The sequence below is a fragment of the Phoxinus phoxinus genome (assembly GCF_949152265.1).
Source record: "Phoxinus phoxinus genome assembly, chromosome: 2".
Classification (NCBI taxonomy): Eukaryota; Metazoa; Chordata; class Actinopteri; order Cypriniformes; family Leuciscidae; genus Phoxinus; species Phoxinus phoxinus.
The window spans coordinates 25,993,941-26,015,275 of record NC_136877.1 but is presented as its reverse complement, the minus strand read 5'-3'; positions in this window follow the sequence as shown (position 1 = coordinate 26,015,275).

Sequence of the window (21,335 nt, the reverse complement as noted above, 5' to 3'; positions counted from 1 at the left end):
AAAGACAGAGTCATATAAGTAGAAAAGCTTTATTTTCTCCATAATTGTTGAATAAATATTTGGAAATTCACAGTTAAAAACTCTTACACTGGCATTAAAATATAAGGAACACCATCGATCAGAATCCACTCACATACATAACACTAAATTTAAAGAAACTCAACCAGGAGCAGAGGTATCTGGAGGTAAGGGCCGGCTGCCAATTTGGAAAATACCCCCCCAATAGTCCACTACAAATACCCAGCCACACACACACGTGAAGGTTAGATACCAGAAGACACAGCACTAGGTGTGAGCACACCACACAGATGGCAGTTTCGCCTTCACCCTCCAGAAACCCCCAGCTCCTGCAACAAAGAAAACAATAAGAAACACACAACGAACAAATACAGCTCAGGGAAGATAAGATGTCAAATACCTCAAGGATTCAAACCCTTGACCTAAAATTAGGACTCAAAATACCACATGAAACCACAATCCACTCGGTTTCAGTGATCAAAAATACAAAGAGAAATAAACAAAGAAATAAAACAAAAACATTTAATCATATAGATTTATAAATCAATGGAGTTCCATAGGCGGCAGCCAGAGAAGACAGCCCGCCCGCACAGTCAGACGAGTCGCACCATACTTACAAGTAATGTACGTGCAACAGAAACATACTAAAAGTTACTATCCTGATGACGTTGAGGCAAAACAGCGACGCAGTCGCAATTATAAGTGATCCCAGTTCAGCATTGATACTCGATTCTCACGAATAGCCCAAGAGGCCGTCAATTATGCAGGGGGAGCCTGCCGAGCAGAAAGATAATGTTAAAAACAGAAGCAAATTATTAACACACAAAACTAAAATCTTACATACCACGGGGTGATCCCGGCGCGCAAACCGGTTCGCAGTCGCGCATCATATTGCAATACAGCAGCTCAGTCAGGAACACATGCTATCAATGACATGCTATCAATGCCACCAAAAACAAAACGTAAGTAACCAGCCACAATCAATTTATTCTTGTTATATAAAAAAACGGCTACTAATACCTGCGGGGTGTGGGCAGCCAGCACACAGCAAACGAGGAAGCCAGCTTACAGTCCAAGCTTGCGGCAACCACAGATGACGTCACAAGGACAATACCAAGACGCATACCATGTAGCAACCACACCTCCCATATATCATACAAGAAAGGGGCGGGGGCTTAAACTAAGCACAGGTGAATGGAATCATCATAAGTGGTTTCAGTCACCCTGCTACATTAGCTTCACCTTAAGCGCTAATCTGGGGTGCGTTTCCCGTACAACTATATAGCCCGCTGCTTAACTACCATAGTACAATGCATCGTTGGACAAATCAACTAGCTAGTCACGACTGTTTCCCGAAAGCGGATGTCGTAAAGTATCGTTCAACCACGTTGGTTTATGACGTCTCGCACGTGGTGGACTAATAACTTATTTTAATTAATCTGTTTGAGATCGAATTAACGCTAGATTTTGTCATAGAAGTTACAGACATGGCATCTGAAGACCATTTCTAATTTTTCTCAGTTATTTTGCTTTATTACCAGACTCAATATTTGGCTCGTTCGTTGCACGTTCGCACATGCGCAGTCTTCAAAAACGGTGCTTTAAATCTCTTGGCAAACTAAAAGACGTAAATTACATTTGTATGTATTCTGAATAAATAACACGGGTTGTACTGAATGTCAGCTTGCTTATTTAGCTAAAGGTAAGGATTTATTCAGTCTACATCTCATGTAAACTAGAAACTATGCTTCTAACCACAGCACGATGGTTTCGGGAAACACCAAATCGTTGAACTATGCTTATAACGACGGAACTTGCGACCATAGTTGGCTAACGATGCTTTCGGGAAAGAATAGCTATTCACCCCAGAATAGCATTCAGTAAAGTTGAAATATATATAGCAACATTTAAATGACTAAAAGTTTAGAATACTTAATTTCCCTGAAGAGAATTTAACACACAGCAAAAATAATAATATATATATATATATATTCACTAATGGGGAACATTTAAAAATAAAAATGCAAGTGTTATATATTGATATGTGTTTGTCTCCTAATACATATTAATTTGCTGTTCTGGGGTGCGTTTCCCGAAAGCATCGTTAGCCAACTATGATCGCAAGTTCCGCCGTTATCAGCATAGTTCAACGATTTGGTGTTTCCCGAAACCATCGTTCCAACGAACGTTCGAAAACAGCATCGCAAACTTGTGTGGTTGCAACGACAGCTCTGGAGCTGTGGTTAGAAGCATAGTTTCTAGTTTACATGAGATGTAGACTGAATAAATCCTTATCTTTAGCAAAATAAGCAAGCTGACATTCAGTACAACCCGTATTTTTTATTTAGAATACATACAAATGCAATTTACGTCTTTTAGTTTGTCAAGAGATTTAAAGCACCGTTTTTGAAGACTGCGCATGTGCAAACGTGCTCAACTATGTAAGAACGAGCCAAATATTGAGTCTGGTAATAAAGCAAAGTAACTGAGAAAAATTTGAAATGGTCTTCAGATGCCATGTATGTAACTTATATGACGAAATCTAGCGTTAATTCGATCTCAAACAGATTAATTAAAAAAAGTTATTAGTCCACCACGTGCGAGACGTCATAAACCAACGTGGTTGAACGATACTTTACGACATTCGGTTTCGGGAAACACTCGTGACTAGCTAGTTGATTTCTCCAACGATGCATCGTACTATGGTAGTTAAGCAGTGAGCTATATAGTTGTACGGGAAACGCACCCCTGATTCGATTTTGCAGTTGTTGGAAAAATGTTAACCATTTAACAAAATATTGTTAATGAACCCATTTGTCAGTTGGATATTTCAGTTCATTTTAAAATGGACTTTTAATTAAATTTATAAAACCTTAAAAATCATTGAAATCTCATTGGGATTGTTGTTGTGAATAATCAGCTCAGCAAACATATTTAATTTGTTTAGATATTGTTCTTATTTTAAGAGTAAAACTTACTTCCATGATGATTTCCAAATTGTCAAATCTGAATGATATGTTAATTCAGCCTAAATCAAAATACTTTTGAAAAAAATCCATAATATTAGAATTAGAAACATTATGGAAAAGTCATGGGAATTCATTGCTCAAAAATAAATACAAATGGTGGTGTTTAATACAGTGTTTGTTACATTACTGACACAAATAAAACAATAAAATAACCAAAACTTCTAGACTATCTAAGATGTTCATAAAGAAACTTTACACATTATTACACGTTATTCTATTGGGAACCTTTTCTGGGGAAAAAAGGGGGAAAAGTTTACAGCAAAAACAAATAATAAAGGGCTTTTCATGAAACCTGTTGAAGTTTTTTTTACTTGAACTTTAAAGGCATTTGATCTCTTTTAAGAATCTCTTTTGAAATATTTGATCTTTAAGATGAAGAAAGCAGCCTGGCTATTGCAAAGTAAAACACTTTCTTACTGTAGGTTCTATCAGCAGAATAAAAGTGTTGTGGCCTTAATGAGAATGGCAGTTATGCATTAACCTCCAGTGTGTACATTGTTTATAATTGGGTCACAAGCACAATAATATGTTACCTAATGTCTGTGAGCTTTTCTTAAGCTAATTGTAGGGAACGAGACAGAGTCTGCTCTGAGCTGTGGTGACAGAAGTGCAAGGGTTGAAAGGGTTTTGTGAGAGGTAGCCATGCCATAGAATGACACTCTAGCAGACGCCTGTGCTAATAGGTTTCATGTGGCTGCCCCTCTACCAGCTCTGAGGGGGATGTGTCACACATGAACTCCTTTAGCTGCTCACACTGTCTCCCTCCCTTGCCACTCTACTCCATCACAGTGCCCTGTGCAATTCTCTCTCTCTCTCTCTCTCTCTCTCTGTGTGTGTGTGTGTGTGTGTGTGTGTGTGTGTGTGTGTGTGTGTGTGTGTGTGTGTGTGTGTGTGTGTGTGTGTGTGTGTGTGTGTGTGTGTGTGTGTGCTTGCATGTGCATGAATTTGAGTAAAAGGCTTTTACAAAGGTGGGGCGGAAGTGCACCACAGGTACAGGCTGGAATTTTGATCATACAATTTTCATGTTGTATCGATACATCTACAGTACGTGTCTGACTGCAATAGTGCCTTTGTCTAACTAGTAATACAATATAGACCCTAGTCTCTAGATACCATACGACATGATTTAGGATCCTAGCCCAAGAACACATGAAGGGGGTCAAGTTGACCTCATGGAAGTGACCTATTTGCATTTAATTTTGACTCCCTATTGTATTTTTTATTTTATTTTTGCCATACGTTTTGTCAGCAATATTAAAATGTTGGTTTGTGACTGTTTCTCATGATCCAAAGTCCACATTGAGTTGGTGTGTCCAACTTTTGAATGGTAATGGTCTCATAACCACAAAAAAGCAGCAGTAAAATCTGCCCAAAAGCCATTTAAAAATAAAAAAAAATATTTAACAAAATTAAAATTAAAACATTTTGTGTGAGATCTGTTCGTCCTGTCCGCAGGATCATAGTGAAATAATTAGCAAAACTGCCATTAAATGTCACACATAATTGCGAGAATACGGATTTTTATTATTTTTATAATTTTATAGCCAACATAATCAAACAAACATTTTGGGGGTCAAGCACTCTTCCATTAAGACAATACATTTTAATTAGTGTAAAATTATATATGGCACCAATTCCAATACAATTCTGATAATGCAAATATGCCACAAGCAAGTCTCTGAAATGCCATTATATGTATTCTACAAATAAATATTATACACCTATACAGATATGGATTGGAATGAAAAATGGATGTTGTAATTGACTTAATGGAGCACATGCATGTTTCATTAAAGGTCAGAAAGGGAGGAATAATATGCTGTAGGTGCAGTATCATGTGTCTGATTGCTTTGGAGTGTAGAAGGATAAGGAAAGGATTGGAATGGGGTTGAAAGGAGAGAAGGAGTACTGCTAGAAACATGAATGGTTTTGACCTCATAAAACCCTTGAAGCAGTCTCAGGTTTCTCATTAAGACTGAGTGAAGGGAATCATCAGCGCAATGGGACAGCAAAATCATCTTATTATTGAATGATCTATGCCAGTACACAGTTTAAGCATCTATATTAGGAGTAAATTTGATGATTTATATGTCATGATTACACAATGAGCTTATAATTGACCTTGGTAGAAACAAATTATTATTTATGCAGCGCTGTATCAAAATCACTGAGAAGCCAATGATGGGTATTCACAAGGTTATCATAAAACCAGAGCAGGAATATCTTGTTATTAATTATTCGCACTCAGGTTTACTGTGCCACTCTAAACACACAGAGATGTTTGGTGACTCTGGCACATTGTGTTGTGATGGCTTGGGTGCCGCCCAACAACAGACTCATTATTCCCAATTATGCCTCCCCTAACATCCATCATAAAGTCCTGTTGTAAAGCATGTGGAAGGCCCATTAAAGGGTGCTATTAAAGAAGTCCACATGGGGTTGATGGAGATGGAGTGTGGGCTGAGTAGTGGGGCTAAGGAACGCTAGCTAACTGTACCCTCTGGGCTCCTCTGGAAAGTTTTACTGCTCCTGTGTGGAGGATTGAGGTAGTAAGGCTGGCTTGAAGATCCACGGCACACCAGAGGCGCAGTGGGCTGGATTTATGGCTCGATCAAGTTTAGTTTCATAATTAGGAACTCAGTCCTGGGAGTACTGAGATACTGTGCACATTCTAATATGTTCTGAATTATTCAGTGAGTCATCAGTTATTTTAGATTTAAGGTGACGCCATTCCATAAGTTTGTGAAGGGCAGGTCTCATGTGGTAAGAACAGTTTCATACAAGGTGCAGTGGAACCAGAATAATGCATATTGTGTCTGTCATCATATGTATACATATCATCTGTACTTGTGCATCGTTCTTAAGTTTTTAAATGTTTTTGAAAGAAGTCACTTACTTTTGTATGCACATTAAGACTGCTTTAAGGCTATGACTGCATTAATCCAGATACATTTGAAAATGGCGTTTCGTTTCAAAACACTCTCCATCCACACTTGGATTTTCCAAAAGTTTGTCATACACACTGAAACGTAGAAAAACACTAAATTCACCTTAATGTGCATGTGTAAACCCTCATAAGAGCTCACTGAGATGATACAGACAGAACAGACACAATAAAGTTGTTTTTCTAAAGTTGTATATCAAACTATGCTATTATTATGGAAGAAGAATTTATTTAGCAAAATATCGCACCATTAACTGATGCGTCCAGGTTGCACTCACTCACTAGACTTTGGTCTAAAATCCAACTCTCGTGTTTTGCCCCATGAAACGTAACTACGAGTAAATTACGAGTTATCTTTGCAGGACTGTGATATGAAGACTGTGCAAAGTAAAATATTTTAGCAACTGTGTGAAAGTGAATAGCACATAACAGGCACAATACAAGTATAAACATGAACATATATCGGTACAATAGGTGGTCATGACTAAGTACGCGTCATCGTTTCCAAATACCTCAGTTTTCACAGACCACAATACAACTCGAAAATGGCGTTTTCAAATGTATCCACTTTGGAGAGCATTTTCAAACGAAAACTTATTAGTTTAGACAATGCCATATTTGATCAAAATACATTAAAAACAGTAATATTGTGAAATAATATTATAAATAGTTATAAATAGTTGAATTTTAATATTGATTTTTTTTTTAATTCCTGTGATGGCAAAGCTGAATTCTAAGCAGGCATTATTATGGTCTATAATTACATAAACATAAATTATAATTATTATTTTTTTATTCCATACAACACATATAAATGTACAAATATACCAAATAGCCTACATCTTGATATTTCCAAGCATATGCAGTCGCTCTGGCCTCTCTGTCGTTGTGGTTGTTATTTTGGCTCTGTATTTTGCTTCCAAAACCGCTTAGTCGGCTACCTGCTGTCCTCTTGCTGAGAATGTTTTGCTGTAACAGCCAAAGGTAGCACTCACCTGACTTTATCTTCCTGTGCACTGTCGCTTGGTCTGATTAGACGTGAGACCTGTGATCTCACACTAAAGGTGCCCTTAATGCAAAATGCTCTTAGAAGAGGCAGGGAAGAAATCAGATTACTCCCTTAAAACTGGGGGGCATTCAAGACACCTGTGACAGACAGCCCAGCAGAGCATCCCCTATGAAGGTCAGTCTCAGCTGACCTGTGCATCACTATATTCATGTTTGCTGTTGCCTTCCAGCATAAACCCAATTACTACTGTCTGCTTTGACAGTCAGCTCCTGATATGCACAGCATGGTCACCTTCATTTAAATCATTTTAGGTAACACAGAACCATGATTTAAATAAAATGGGAGAGAAAAGTTATTACAAATATATATAGGCCCCAAAAACTGTTTGGACACTTTGGTCATTTTGTATTATAAAAATATATCAAACCAAGTAGAATTCAATAAAACATATATATAGACACTGCTGGTGAAAAGTTTGGAATAATTAAGATTTTTTCATGTTTTTTGAAAGAAGTCTGTTATGCTCACCATGGCTAAAGTTATTTGATGAAATTGATTGATTGAAAGTGACAGCAAAGACAATTATAGTGTAACATAAGATTTCTATTCTAAATAAATGTTGCTCTGTGAAATTTCAGTTTATCAAATAATCCTGACAAAAATGTATCAAGGTTTCCACAAAAAATATTAAGCAGCAAAAACGCCTTGGTTATGACTGTAACCTTGGTTCTCTGAAGAGGGAATGACATGCTGCGCCGTAATTTTACGAGACTATGGGAATGCCTCTGCGTGATTGTATGCAGAGAGGACAAGCCCATGGCAGCACATACGTCATGAAGAAAAGCCCCAGAAATCAAGGCTTTTGAAGCCGCTACTCCTAGTAGAATGGGCCCGAACAGACAAAAGAAAAGGCCTCAACTACCTACTTGCTCATTCTCTGCTTAGATGCCGGGTACCCTTTTCTGGTTAACCCAAAGCATTCAGAGTTGATCAGACTGACGCCACATGGCAGCTATGTGAACGTAACATCAAGTGCCCTTACTGAGCAAAGCAGATTTAATTTATCCTGGCCTGAGGTACGATGGGGCAGAAGACAGAAGGCCTGCAACTATAGATCTGGCCATATTAGTGGGGACCTTAGAAACATAACCCAGCTTAAGGTGAAAAAAAGTACAGATGCAGACCCCCCTGATGATTTAAGTAAGTGATCACTGATGTATTTTCTGATTGGACAAGAACATAATAGCCCATTAGATCTGGGAGAACATTTTTCAATGCCAAAAAAACAGCCATTATCTCTAAGCAATTTCTATGCCACGAACGGCCCTCCAGGACGACTCCCCAAACTGTGAGAGAAGAATATGTCGTAAGCATCACGAGACGACAAGGAGCTCCCAACACTGGGCTTTGAGACAAGAACCAGGGTTTCCTTAACATCGTCAAGGTACGAAGACATCTGCTTGTAACCTTGATTGTGCGGAATGGGTTGCCCCTCTGGAAAAACCTCCTGGTCTTGAGCCACCACTGCAGGGGTCTCATGTACAACAGGCCAAAAGGTAAAACATTGGCTGCTGTTGCCATCAGACCCAGCAGTCTTTGACACTGTTCGACAGCGCGTGACTGTCATAGCTTCCGTTCTTTTACTGCAGAAAGTATTACATCTATGGCTGATGGAGACAAATTATGCCTGCATCGTCATAGAATCCCATATTTCATCCAGAAATGTAAGGTGGTTCTATGTGCTGAAGAAAGCACACTCTTCTTGGCGTTTAGCCTTAACCCCAGCTGTTTCATATGAGCGAGAACAACAACTCGATGTTGAACCGCCAAGTGCTCTGACTGAGATAATATCAACAAATTGTCAATGTAATTTAACATGTAAATGCCCTGGAGTCGCAGCTGAGCCAGTGCAGCATCCATGCATTTCGAGGTGACAGTGCTAGGCCAAAATGATTAACCCGGTACTGGTATGCTTCGCCCCCCTGAAAGCAAACCTGAGGAACTTCCTGTTATGTTGAAGGATGTATATATGGCCAATTGCTCTAGCCATCTCCTTGGTAGCCCTTAAAGCAGGCCTCTCCCGCTCGTCAAGGTCTTTAAGCAGGTTGCCCTGGTATGCCTGCGAACCACCCATTGGCCAGTCCATATTTAATCTGAACACAGTACAAGTTACAACCTCTACTGGCTCTTCATAACCAAGAGAATGAAGTGGCAAATCTTCAGACTCTCCTGCATCGATGCTCAGTACATCAACCTCCTCAGAGGAAGATAACTGAAGCACCGGGCCCTCACCCGGGGTGGAAGAAACAGCATAGCATGCTTCCTGACCCTGAGAGAGAGCGCTGGAACCCTTGGGTGAGGGCAGAGAAAAGGCAGAGCCCATCTCAAACCTCTCTGCGAGATCCATTTGTGATCCCCACAATCTCCCGCGAGTAACGCGAGCCTGGGCCCTCTCCTCGAAGAGTGCCAGGCGAGAGTGGAGCATGGGCAGCGACAGCTGCTCACAATGACCACAGTCAGCCCCCTCGAGAGCTAACCGTGCATGCTCCGCTCCCAAACAACTCGCACAAAGAGCTTGCGTATCACTGGACATGTTAAAATGAGGGCAAGGAGGAGTACACACTCTAAATGCTTGCTGGTACACCATAATATATATATATATATAATGATATATAGAGAAAAACAACAGCAAATATGACAGACAGAGTAACATACCGCTTGCTGAAGACACAGAAGCTGACATTGTTTGGTTCAGGGGTGCTTTACATCTTCCTGGTTACATTTCAACATTTTAGGTTTTACATACCTAACTTAAGTTTACAGTTAAACTTGTTTATTTCATTCACTGATGTAATGTTAATATACCAACCTATTGAAGTTCTAATATCTGGTTTGTACTTCTGTAATACATTGACAACCACCAAAAATAGATGGTGATGAGAAAGTCGATGCTGATGAATCAAAGCTCATCACTAGAAGTGTTTCCACAAGCTGAGAATGTAAAAACTAATATATAGAATATATAGTGTTATTCACACAAATACAAAACACTGTCATGGTAAAACACATGACACTCAAATAATGCAATAAACATTCATTTTACAACATTTGATGTAACATAAAACCCTAATGTAGATAAATGTTAAAAAAAAAAAACCACGAAAAATCATGGCTATTTCAATGAAAACATATAAAATGTGAAGTGTCACGCAGGTAATCCTGGGAACTTCAATTTACCTTTTTTTTCACTGTAAATTATACAATGACTTGTAGTTTTTAACTTCCAAAAATGTTAAACTTAACAGTATTTTACTGTAAATCTACATTAAATGTAAGGTCAGAGTAAAAATCGGCGTTGGCGAGTGTATGAAACGGTGTTACTCGCCAGGTGGCTGGTAACATTTTTATGAATTCTAACAACACTTCGACTTGAACAAACGTGAACGATGCTCGGGACAGTTGACGGGCCAGCGGTTCATTGTAGCAAAAGTTTAACAATTGACAAGACGACGCGAGAGGGCGCTCATTTCGTTACTCGCACACTGTGCAAAATGTTTTGTGTACCAGTGGCGGGCCGTGCATTTCACACCTAGGCCTTCAGTGGTGTCCTACCTGAATTTATAACTTTTAATAGTGTAGCAGCGCACAGACTCTCTATAATTGTTGTGAAATTGCTGTTTTTATTTTGCACCGGCAGTTATAGGGTAATCCGGTGAGTTCGGAAAATGCCAGGTAGAGAGAAACGAGCGAGTGAGTTCGGCTTGTGCGTTAGTGTACAGTTGTTCTTGCGTTCTGATTATAAGTTCAGAAATGAGCCTCCTTTGTCTTGTAATTCAAGGGTTACAATAGTCCCTTGCATAGTTGGGGGTAACGAGTTACAAAATAACGGATTAGAGTAATGATATTACTTTTTTGGGTAATGAAGTAAAGTAACACATTACACTAAAAATATCGGTAACTACACTACTTTACTAGACTATAGGAACGCGCTCTCCTGTGTTACCCAAGCCGTGTTAGCATGTGTGTAAAGCTCTGATCTGTCTAAGTGGTGTGTGCATGCCTGTGTGTGTGTGCTTGCCTGGGCTCCGTTGCCATAGATATCGATTTGAGTGACGTAGCTGCTGGTGCGAAGGACAGAGGGGAATGGAGATGGAGACGGAGACGGGGTTTCGGCCAGTGGCGATATTCACATTACTTTCAGTTTATTGCTCGAAAGGACAAAAATATTCATGTGAAATTCACTTTATGCCCAGGCAGGTTAGAACTGGCCATCAGGACTACCGAGAGATTAACGGCTTTTTGGGCCGATACATCTAAAACTTTTTTTTTTTGTCTTAACGGCCCATAAAACTCGTACATCGGGGGCCCATTTGTTTTGTTTTGCTTAATTGGCAGCGCTGGGTAAGTGCCGGTGTAATGCATTGGTTAAAAAAAGTCAGCGTTAGTTTTTTTTTCTGACAGACCGGCCCATGAAACGCGTAGATTGGCCCATTGGTTATTTTCTTGATTGACACTGGACCGGCCCAATCACATCTTTAAACACCTCACCCAATGGACTTTGAGCGAGCGTGCAGTGTCAGTGTGTATCTGTCAAAATACAGATGGAGAAAAAAGTTTCAGTTTTGCAGTTTCCGTCAAAATAAAATATGTGCGTATCTCTTTCAAGTATAGAAATTAGTACAAAACTAATTATGAAAGTTTCCTTTATTTTTCAGTGCATTTGTTTTACAATATATGGCTATTACTGTGCTATTATTATTATTATGGCCAAAATGCCAGGGCTGATTTTTTCACTGCCATGAGACCCAACAGTCTGAAACTGCTTCACAGTGAGTGACTGGCCTAGTTTTACCCCATTTACATGGAATCGTTATAGCACACCTAGAAAAGTGGTCCTCTGAGCTGGGAGGAGCACACTCTTCTTGGTGTTGAGTCGCAACCCCAACATCTTTAAATGAAACAGGACGACATCTCGATGCCGAACTGCCATATGCTCAGATTGAGCTAGGATCAACCAATCGTCGATATAGTATAATACGCGAATGCCCTGGAGTCTCAGAGGAGCCAGAGCTGCATCCACGCATATTGTAAAGATGCGGGGTGATAAACATAGGCCGAATGGAAGAACCCGATACTGGTATGCTTCGCCCCTAAAAGCAAACCTCAGGAACCTCCTGTTATGAGGATGGATAGATAAGAAAGGGTCCTTCAAGTCTATTGTGACAGACCAGTCCTCGGGCTGAATCTGTGACACAATCATATTGGCGTAAGCATACTTTGAACCGGCAGGGAACAACCAAACTTACCGTTCTACGACCCTCCTCGGAGGATCGTGTGGGGACGCTGACACCTCGGTGCCCTGAACGGCGAACCGGCAGGGAACAACCGAACTGACAGCGCTGCGACCCTCCTCAAAGAGTCGCACCCCAGAGGGCGCCGAGGAGAAACGATTTCTCAAAACCGTTCCTGCCCCGGAGGAACCCTCAGAAGCCTGATAGCCTCAGCTTCAGGACTTCTTGTCTAAGTTTCATTAGAGATAACGACAGTCCTCAGATCTTGCCTACCTCTGACTAACTTAGTTCCTACGACCCTCCTCGGAGGATCGTTGGAAAAAGCAGGCACCTCGGCGCCCTGAAACAGCGAACCGGCAGGGAAACCGAACTGACTGCTCTACGACGCTCCTTGGAGGATCGTTTGGGACGCTGACACCTCGGTGTCCTGAAAGGCGAACCGGCAGGAAAACCGAACTGGCAGCGTTGCGACCCTCCTCAGAGAGTCGCACCCCAGAGGGTGCCGAGGAGAAACGATTTCTCAAAACCGTCCTACCCCGGAGGGGACCACCCTCAGAAGCCTGCAGCCTCGGCGTCAGGCTTCTTCTTTTCTTTCTTTTAGCTTTTTTAGAGATAAAACAGTCCTTAGATCTTGCATATCTCAAACTGGCTAGACTGCGACCGCCACCCAGGTCCCTCTCGATTGTGGATGAGCCCGAATGGCGACGCACTTTTTTGCAGCACTTTATGCTGCGAGGATCTTTAGTAGGCTGAGACTGCTACCGCCCAGCAGTCTCAGGAACATTAGATCGGTGAGGAAGAAACCTCTGGAACGCCGCTGAATAGTTTATTTCTTTGTTTATTTGAAAGCGTAGAGTTCAGAAGAACAGACATGTTTTATATAATTTTTCATATATCATTTATGTCAGAAAAACGTAAAATATATATCACTCCATGGCCACCAGCAGGAAACAGTTTATCTGTTGCACGACGCAATTCTCGAATAGCGTCAGCGCTGACATTCTCTCATTCATCCATGTCCTTATATATATATACTTTACCAACCAGCGCTGCCTAATAATATTTATTATTATGATGGCTGGTGGGTAACGTCGGGGTTATAATGATGCCGACTCAGGAGAGAGATAGCTTGCAAGCGTCTCTTTAACCCGAGGCTCTGTCATACCATGATACTAAATACCCATAAGTTAACATTACTATAGTAGAAGTTTGGGGATTTAAACACATAAATAAAAACCGGTTTGGTTTATTCCATGATCTCGACACCTCAGTGTGGAGATAGGGAAAAAACGGCAATCCCCGAAAAGTAGGCTGAGATATAGAGTTTTCATTATATTCTCACTCTCATAATGTTCGGCTGGCCAGTAAATATTTAACTTAGCAACAGCACTAAATAAAACCTCATTTTATAAGCTCCTCTTTATTCAACAGAGTTATGAGCTGACTTAATTATTTATTATAGAAACTCATAAACATCTGCCTTATTCATATATATATATATATATATATATATATATATATATATATATATATATATATATATATATATATATTATTGTCTTGTTCTCTCTTTCTTAACAAAACACTAACGATACCAATTCCTCGGAACTGGAAAATCGCAGCATAAGTGCCTCATCGCGGGGAGGAGAAACGCAGCGCGTGCTTCTCCCTGAGAAAAGGCACTGGATCTGGCAGATGAAAGCTGAGATAGGGCTGAGATAAGCTGAGAAAGCTGAACGCGAACCGAACCGTCCTACTCGAAGAACGCCCGGCGGGAGCAGAGCGTGTGTGTCCCCGCTCGTGATATAACGTGGGCAGGGAACAACACAACGCTTGTTGGCTCTTTTTTTTTTTTTCCAATTAAATGTATATTGCAACTTGACAGACAACAATAAATAAGACAGACATATTCACACAGAGTACTTCGCTGAAGAAACAGAAGCTGTCACGCTCTGCGTTCAGGGGTGATTTATTGTTCCTGGTCTATGACATCACCTGACGTCCTGCTCATTCTTTGGACTGATTTTACACGTGCTTCATGACGCAACACTTCGAAGTGTTCCCATTGCGTAAACGCAGCGGGAGTTCCCTTGATAGGGAACTACTGATTTTTTTTTATCAATTTACTTTAATTACTCTGTTGTACAGGTTATCTGTGTGTTTCAGTTCCAACAATAAGTCTTTTCTATCGAGGCTAATGCTGAAAGTTCGAGTCCCGTCGTATTTCTGAGATAAGTTTTAATTCGCTTTATGGCTGAGAGTGTCTCCTCAACAGAAGCAGTGGACACAGGTACAGTCACCGCAAAACATGACGATGTGTACAGCTGCCCCATGCTCTCACACAGAGTTTTGAATGAAATCAATGAGATCACCGGGACTTTGCCTTCAAAATCAGACCTGGCATACATTACATTCAGTTCTGTTTTTAACCGGACAGATCAAATAGTGTTTCATGACTCTGCGACTCTAAGCTAGATAAGGCTGAATAAGGGATTTTTTCCGGTAGGTTTGAAACATTAATTTGTGGGTTGAAAAACTATTATATCTACAGGTATATTAGTTTACCGGTATGCAGTTCGCTACAGATGTGGTTAGCTAGCTCTGGCTACTAGTAATAGAAGCCTACACGCTCTGACCAAATGCAGAGGTTTTTGTACTGTTAGATGGCCCTGGTGCAATCAAAGTGAAATCTGATTGGCTGATTAATGTATACAATGATGTATACACGACTATGCAGTGTTATTTTACATTTTGTCACTTTAATACATTTCTCTCCCGACAACTACTGTTAGACTTACCGGAAAAAAAACGGATAAGCATTGTTTATTTAATTTGTATCTTTGTTATATTGTATTTATTTGTGCTTTGTTTGTAATTTGATTATTTGTTCTTATTTTATTACTGACGGTTTACTTCACTCTTAGAAGAAAAGGTTCTATATAGAACCTTAAAAGGTTCTATAGGCGCTACGTATTTGGAACCCCTAAAAGGTTCTACACTCTTAGAAAAAAAGGGTTCATTGGGGTTCTATATAGAACCATAGGGTTCTTTACTCAACTCCAAATAACCTTTTATGCTAAAAAGGTTCTATAATGACAAGAAAGAACGTCTCGGTTACGGATGTAACCCTCGTTCCCTGAGTAGGGAACGGAGACGTTACGTCGAATGACGACGAATGGGGTTCGCTTAGAAGCCTATCCTCTTCGAATATTAATCAAACGAGCCAATGGCAAGCAAATGCCATGGGTCTGCTGAATTTGCATAGCGTAACTCCGCCCCACTGTGTGGGTATATAAGGAAGTGAGCCGGCAACATGCAGATATGTTTCTTCGCTGAAGGAGCCAAGCTGAACTCAGGCTGTTCCAGCGGTACAGCGGAAGTGGCAGGAAGACGTAACGTCTCCGTTCCCTACTCAGGGAACGAGGGTTACATCCGTAACCGAGACGTTCCCTTTCGTTGTCACTTCGAGTTACGTCGAATGACGACGAATGGGGTTCCCAGTCCAATCACGCCACCTCGGCTGTCTTCCAGTGCCCTGCGTAAGTCTGAGCTCCCTGTCGTGAGACTAGCACGGACGAAGGACTCCTACTTAACACAGGAATACCAAGGTACACTGGGAAGCATATCACAGTGGAAATATGCAATCAGTGCCCGCCCGAAGGGGGGGGACTTAAGAAAACACATATGACCCGGAGGGGGGTGCATACGGAAAACACTGGGGTGTCCAGCCCGTAGGGTGGAGTATTTCAACCCCAGGGGTGGCAGACTGGCTTGCCAAGGGAAAGACACATGCTCGAAGGAGGCTTACAGTGGAAATACACACGTGGGGGTCGCCCAGCGGGGGAACCATGCACATGGAGGCACCTAGCCAACGCGAAAGCTGCCGGAGGCATAACTCTGGCGTTGACGTCAACAGCGCTGGAGGAACTCAGGGCTTATCAGGCTCACCTGAGGAATATCGCACGTATCCAGTCCGTGGAGTGGAATGGCGAGCAAGCGAAGACACCTGAGCGGGTCCTAGCACCGGCTGGTTGAAGCGAGTACACAGGAGGACACTGGCTCCACTCGGAGATTATAGAATCTGGCGAATGTGTAGGGTGTCGCCCAGCCTGCAGCTCTGCAGATGTCTGTTAGCGAGGCGCCATGCGCTAGAGCCCAAGAGGAGGCCACACTCCGGGTGGAGTGGGCCGTCACACCAAGGGGGCACGGTCGACCTTGCTGCTGGTAAGCCAAGCAATGGCGTCCACTATCCAGTGAGACAACCTTTGCTTGGAGAGAGCCTTCCCTTCAGCTTCTCACCATAACAGACAAAGAGCTGGTCTGAGGTCCTGAAACACTGCGTTCTGTCTACGTAAGCACGGAGGGCGCGTACTGGACAGAGCAATGCCAAGGCTGGGTCTGCCTCCTCCAGGGGCAGCGCTTGCAGGTTCACCACCTGGTCCCGGAAGGGAGTGGTGGGAACCTTGGGCACATATCCAGGCCGGGGTCTCAGGATCACGTGAGAAAGGCCGGCCCGAATTCCAGGCACTCTTCGTCTACAGAAAATGCGTGCAGGTCCTCTACCCTCTTGATGGAGGCCAAAGCAACCAGGAGCGCTGTCTTAATTGACAGGAACTTAAGCTCCACTGATTGCAAAGGCTCAAAGGGAGCACTCTGCAGGGCATTTAGTACCACCGAGAGGTCCCAAGAGGGAACGAGAGGAGGTCGAGGAGGCTGTAGTCTCCTCGCTCCTCTCAGGAACCTGATGACCAGGTCGTGCTTTCCCACGGACTTACCATCAACTGCATCGTGATGTGCGGCGATAGCGGCAACATATACTTTCAGGGTGGAGGGAGACAGCCTTCGCTCCAACCCAGCAGGAAGGAAAGCACGACACTGATCGGGCATGATCTGGGGTCTTCTGAGTGAGAAGAGCACCAAAGACGAAGAGGTTCCACTTCAACGCGTAGGCATGTCTTGTCTTAGTGGACGACGCTCTAGCGGAAGTGATGGTAGCCACCACCGCTGGTGGTAGGGTACTCAAACCTGCCTCGTCCCGTCCAGGAGCCACACGTGGAGGTTCCAAAGATCGGGACGAGGGTGCCAAGGGGTGCCCCGTCCCTGAGAAAGGAGGTCCTTCCTCAGAGGAATTGGCCAGGGAGGTGCTGTCGCGAGGAGTACAAGTTCGGAGAACCAGGTTAGGGTGGGCCAGTGCGGCGCAACCAATATGACCTGCTCCTCGTCCTCCCTGATCTTGCACAGGTCTGTGCAAGAAGGCTCACTGGGGGAAACGCATACTTGCGGAGGCCCCGGGGCCAGCTGTGCGCCAGAGCGTCCGTGCCGAGCGTGCCCTCGGTCAGGGAGTAAAACTGGGCGCAGTGGGACGAGTCGTGGGAGGCAAACAGGTCTACCTGTGCGTCCCCGAACTGATCCCAATCAGCTGGACCGCCTGGGGATGGAGTCTCCATTCTCTCGGAAGAGGCTGAAGCCGTGAGAGCTCGTCGGCTGCACAGTTCAGGTCTCCCGGAATAAAATGGCTCGAAGCGACCTCAGATGCTTCTGACTCCATATGAGGAGGTGGCGGGCGAGTTGCGACATACGGCGGGAGCGTAGACCACCTTGTCGGTTGATGTACGCTACTGTCGCGGTATTGTCTGATGGGACTAGTACGTGCTGGTTCTTGAGCAGCGCCCGGAAGCGGTGCAGAGCGAGACGTACTGCCAGCAACTCGAGGCAATTGACATGCCATAGGCGGTGGGGACCTGTCCAGGAGCCCACGGCAGCATGTCCATTGCACATGGCGGCCCAGCCCGTGGAGGAGGCATCCGTTGAGACAACAACATGCCTGGAAACTCGTTCTAAGGGCACTCCGGCCCGAGAAAGCTGAGATTCGTCCACGGGGAGAAGGTCTGATGGCAGGTCGGAGTAACTGGTACTCGGAACGTGCCCTGACGCCATGCCCACCTCGGGACTCGATCGCAAAGCCAGTGCTGAAGCGGTCTCATATGAAGCAATCCGAGCGGCGTTGCCGCGGCTGCAGATGCCATATGCCCCAGGAGCCTCTGAAAAAGTTTCAGTGGAACCGCACTCTTGCCCTCAAATTGTCTCAGGCAAGTCGGCAGTGACTGCGCGCGCTCGCTCGTAAGCTGCGCGCACATGGCGACCGAGTCGAATTTCCTACCGAGAAAAGAGATCCTCTGCACGGGGCAAAGTTTGCTCTTCTCCCAGTTGACCCGAAGGCCCAGACGGGCTAGGTGCCGGAGCACTAGGTCCCTGTGTTTGCAACCCTGGTCCGAGAGTGAGCTAGGATTAGCCAGTCATCGGGATAATTCAGGATGCGAACCCCGTGCTGCCGTAGCGGCACAAGGGCTGCCTCGACGACCTTCGTGAAGACGCGAGGAGACAGGGCCAACCCGAATGGGAGAACAGCGTACTGGAATGCCTGCCCCTCGAAAGCAACCCGCAAGAACGGTCTGTGTCGAGAAAAAATGGAGACATGAAGTAGGCGTCCTTCAGGTCGATCGCTGCAAACCAATCCTGTGGCTGCACACATTCGAAAATGCGCTAGGCCATGAGCCTCTTGAACGGAAGCCTGTGAAGGGAACGGTTCAAGACGCGCAGATCCAGGATTGGCCGTAACCCACCGGATTTCCTGGGGACAATGAAGTAGGGGCTGTAGAAGCCGGACCTCATTGCGGCTGGAGGGACAGTCTCGATCGCACCCTTCGCCAGCAGGGTGGCGACCTCCGCTCTCATGACAGGGGCATAGCCACCGACCATAGTGAAGCGGACTCCCCGGAAGCGGGGAGGAGACCGTGCGAACTGAATCGCATAGCCGAGCCTGATGGTTCGCGCAAGCCAGCGGGACAGGGGGGAAGCTCTAACCAGGCTCCCACGGACTGTGCCAGCGGGGTCAAGCGAACGACAGACGTCCCCCCGGGGGTACAGCGAAGCGGAATGACCGGCCCAGACGTGGGTGGCATAGCGGCCCGGTGTGGGGGCACGGTCATTAGCCGCGTCCTGCCAGAGGAGGCCAGGGAAGGACCAGCGTTCCACAGGGGCGTGCTCTGGCAGGGGTCTGGCGACAGAGGGGGACGAGAGTGGCGAGGCCCGTGAGCGTGCGCACTGTCATCCGAGAACTCTGTGACAGAGGAGGGCGAGAGTGGCGGGACCCGAGGGTGGCGCGCACTGTCGTCCGAGAACTCTGTGTGCTCAGAGATGGGAGAGACAGTTCTTTGGAAAAAGAGGTTTTCCCCCGGCCCTCCACCGGGGGAAGGAGTGGCCCTGCAACCACCTCCTAGAAAGAACTGCAACCCATCTCTGAGCTGCCCGTAACGGGAGCACCGCATTGCTGCGGGGCTGGTACGGGCTGGGGCGCCTTCCTGCGACTACCTCCACGGCACGGCCTGGGTGAAGGGTGCTGCTAGGGCCGGCAGTGAGTGTCGCAGGAGGGCGCCCTCGGCGGCGAGCGGAATGAGGCAGCTGAGCCGGTGGCTGAGCAGCTGGCCGCGGGATCAGAGCCTCAGTCCGCTCTGGGCAGCCGAGAACTCTGGGCAGAGTCCTCGACTGCGCCGCCGAGGAGGCCAGTCTGGGATATGGGGAGTTGAGGAAGCGGCTTCGCTCAGCCTCGCCCATATCAACCAGACTAAGCCAGTTTTTGTCTCTGGACCACATATGTGGACATCACCTGACCCAGGGAGCGTGTGGTCACCTTCGTCGCCCGTAGAGCGAGGTCGGTGGCGGCACGCAGCTCTTGCAAGAGCCCTGGACCAGCCCTACCCTCGTGCATTAGCAATGAGCACCCCTGGCCTGGTAGACCTGAAGGATGGGCATAGCATGCAGTGAGGTGGCAGCCAGCCCCGCAGCTCTATAGATCTCTGCCACCGGAGTAGACAAAAACCTACATGCTTTGGGGTGGGTGGGTGCTTAGGGCCGCCACGCCAGTGGAGGCGCTGTGGGGACACAGTTGTGTTGCCACAGAACACTCCATAGGGGGAACCCCAGTGTACCCACTGGCCGCGACCTCATCGAGGGCAGAGAAGGCGGAAGAGGCCGCTGAGTAATCTCATGACCTCTTCATGCACGTCCAGGAAGAAAGGAATTGGGGGCGGGCCGACGTGTGCCGGTGCGTCCCCAAAAACCGCATCATCAGCTTTAAGCACTTGGGACATGGCGGAGGGTTCCACACAAGCCCAAATGCTCGCGACTGCCCGGGGAAGCATGGCAGAGTTCTGGTTCAGACTCGGGCAATGCTGGCACACCCGGAGGAGGCAGCACAGCCGAGTCTTCTCCAGCGTACTCACGCCCACCTTGTGATGCGGCGATAGACAAGATTTCATCTGCCGGGGCATCGAATGAAATGCTGGACCAGCCCGCGACCTCTGGCCGGGACTGGTCAGCGATCTCATCCGGATACCACACGGGTTGCAATGTGAAGAGGAGCGTGTGGACCGAGGATAGATCGTCGGGTTGGTTCCACACAGCAGCCTCTGATCACCCTGGCCACCAGCCGAAGTATTCCCTCTTGCGGAGAGAATAGATCGGGGTGTGGATGAGGGGACTCTCTCTCGAGGAGGTCATCGAGTCTCGATCGTTACATTGCGATGGTCATGTCCCCGCAATGAGAACATGACGCATCCACGAACGCTGTCTGTGCGTTTGCCCAAACACATCAGACAGCGTCCGTGCCCATCAGCTGATTTAATCTGTGTATCGCACCCAGAAACACACGGGCGAACCGTCTTTAAAAAGACGCGCCGCGTGCAGCTCTTTTAGAGAGATAAAACTCAAACAGCAGTGTTGAAGCGCCCAGGGAGAGACACACGACTGGCAGACCACTGCGCAGATCGGCAGGCAATATGAAGCTCGCTGGAATTCGCCGTCACACCAACACTTCTGAAGAGTAGCTCGTCTCGAAGAGTGAAGAGAGATGATCTCAGAATGGCTTGTGGAGTGAAGAATGCTCTTGGCTCCGAAAGCGAAAACATATCTGCATGTTGCCGGCTCACTTCCTTATATACCCACACAGTGGGGCGGAGTTACGCTATGCAAATTCAGCAGACCCA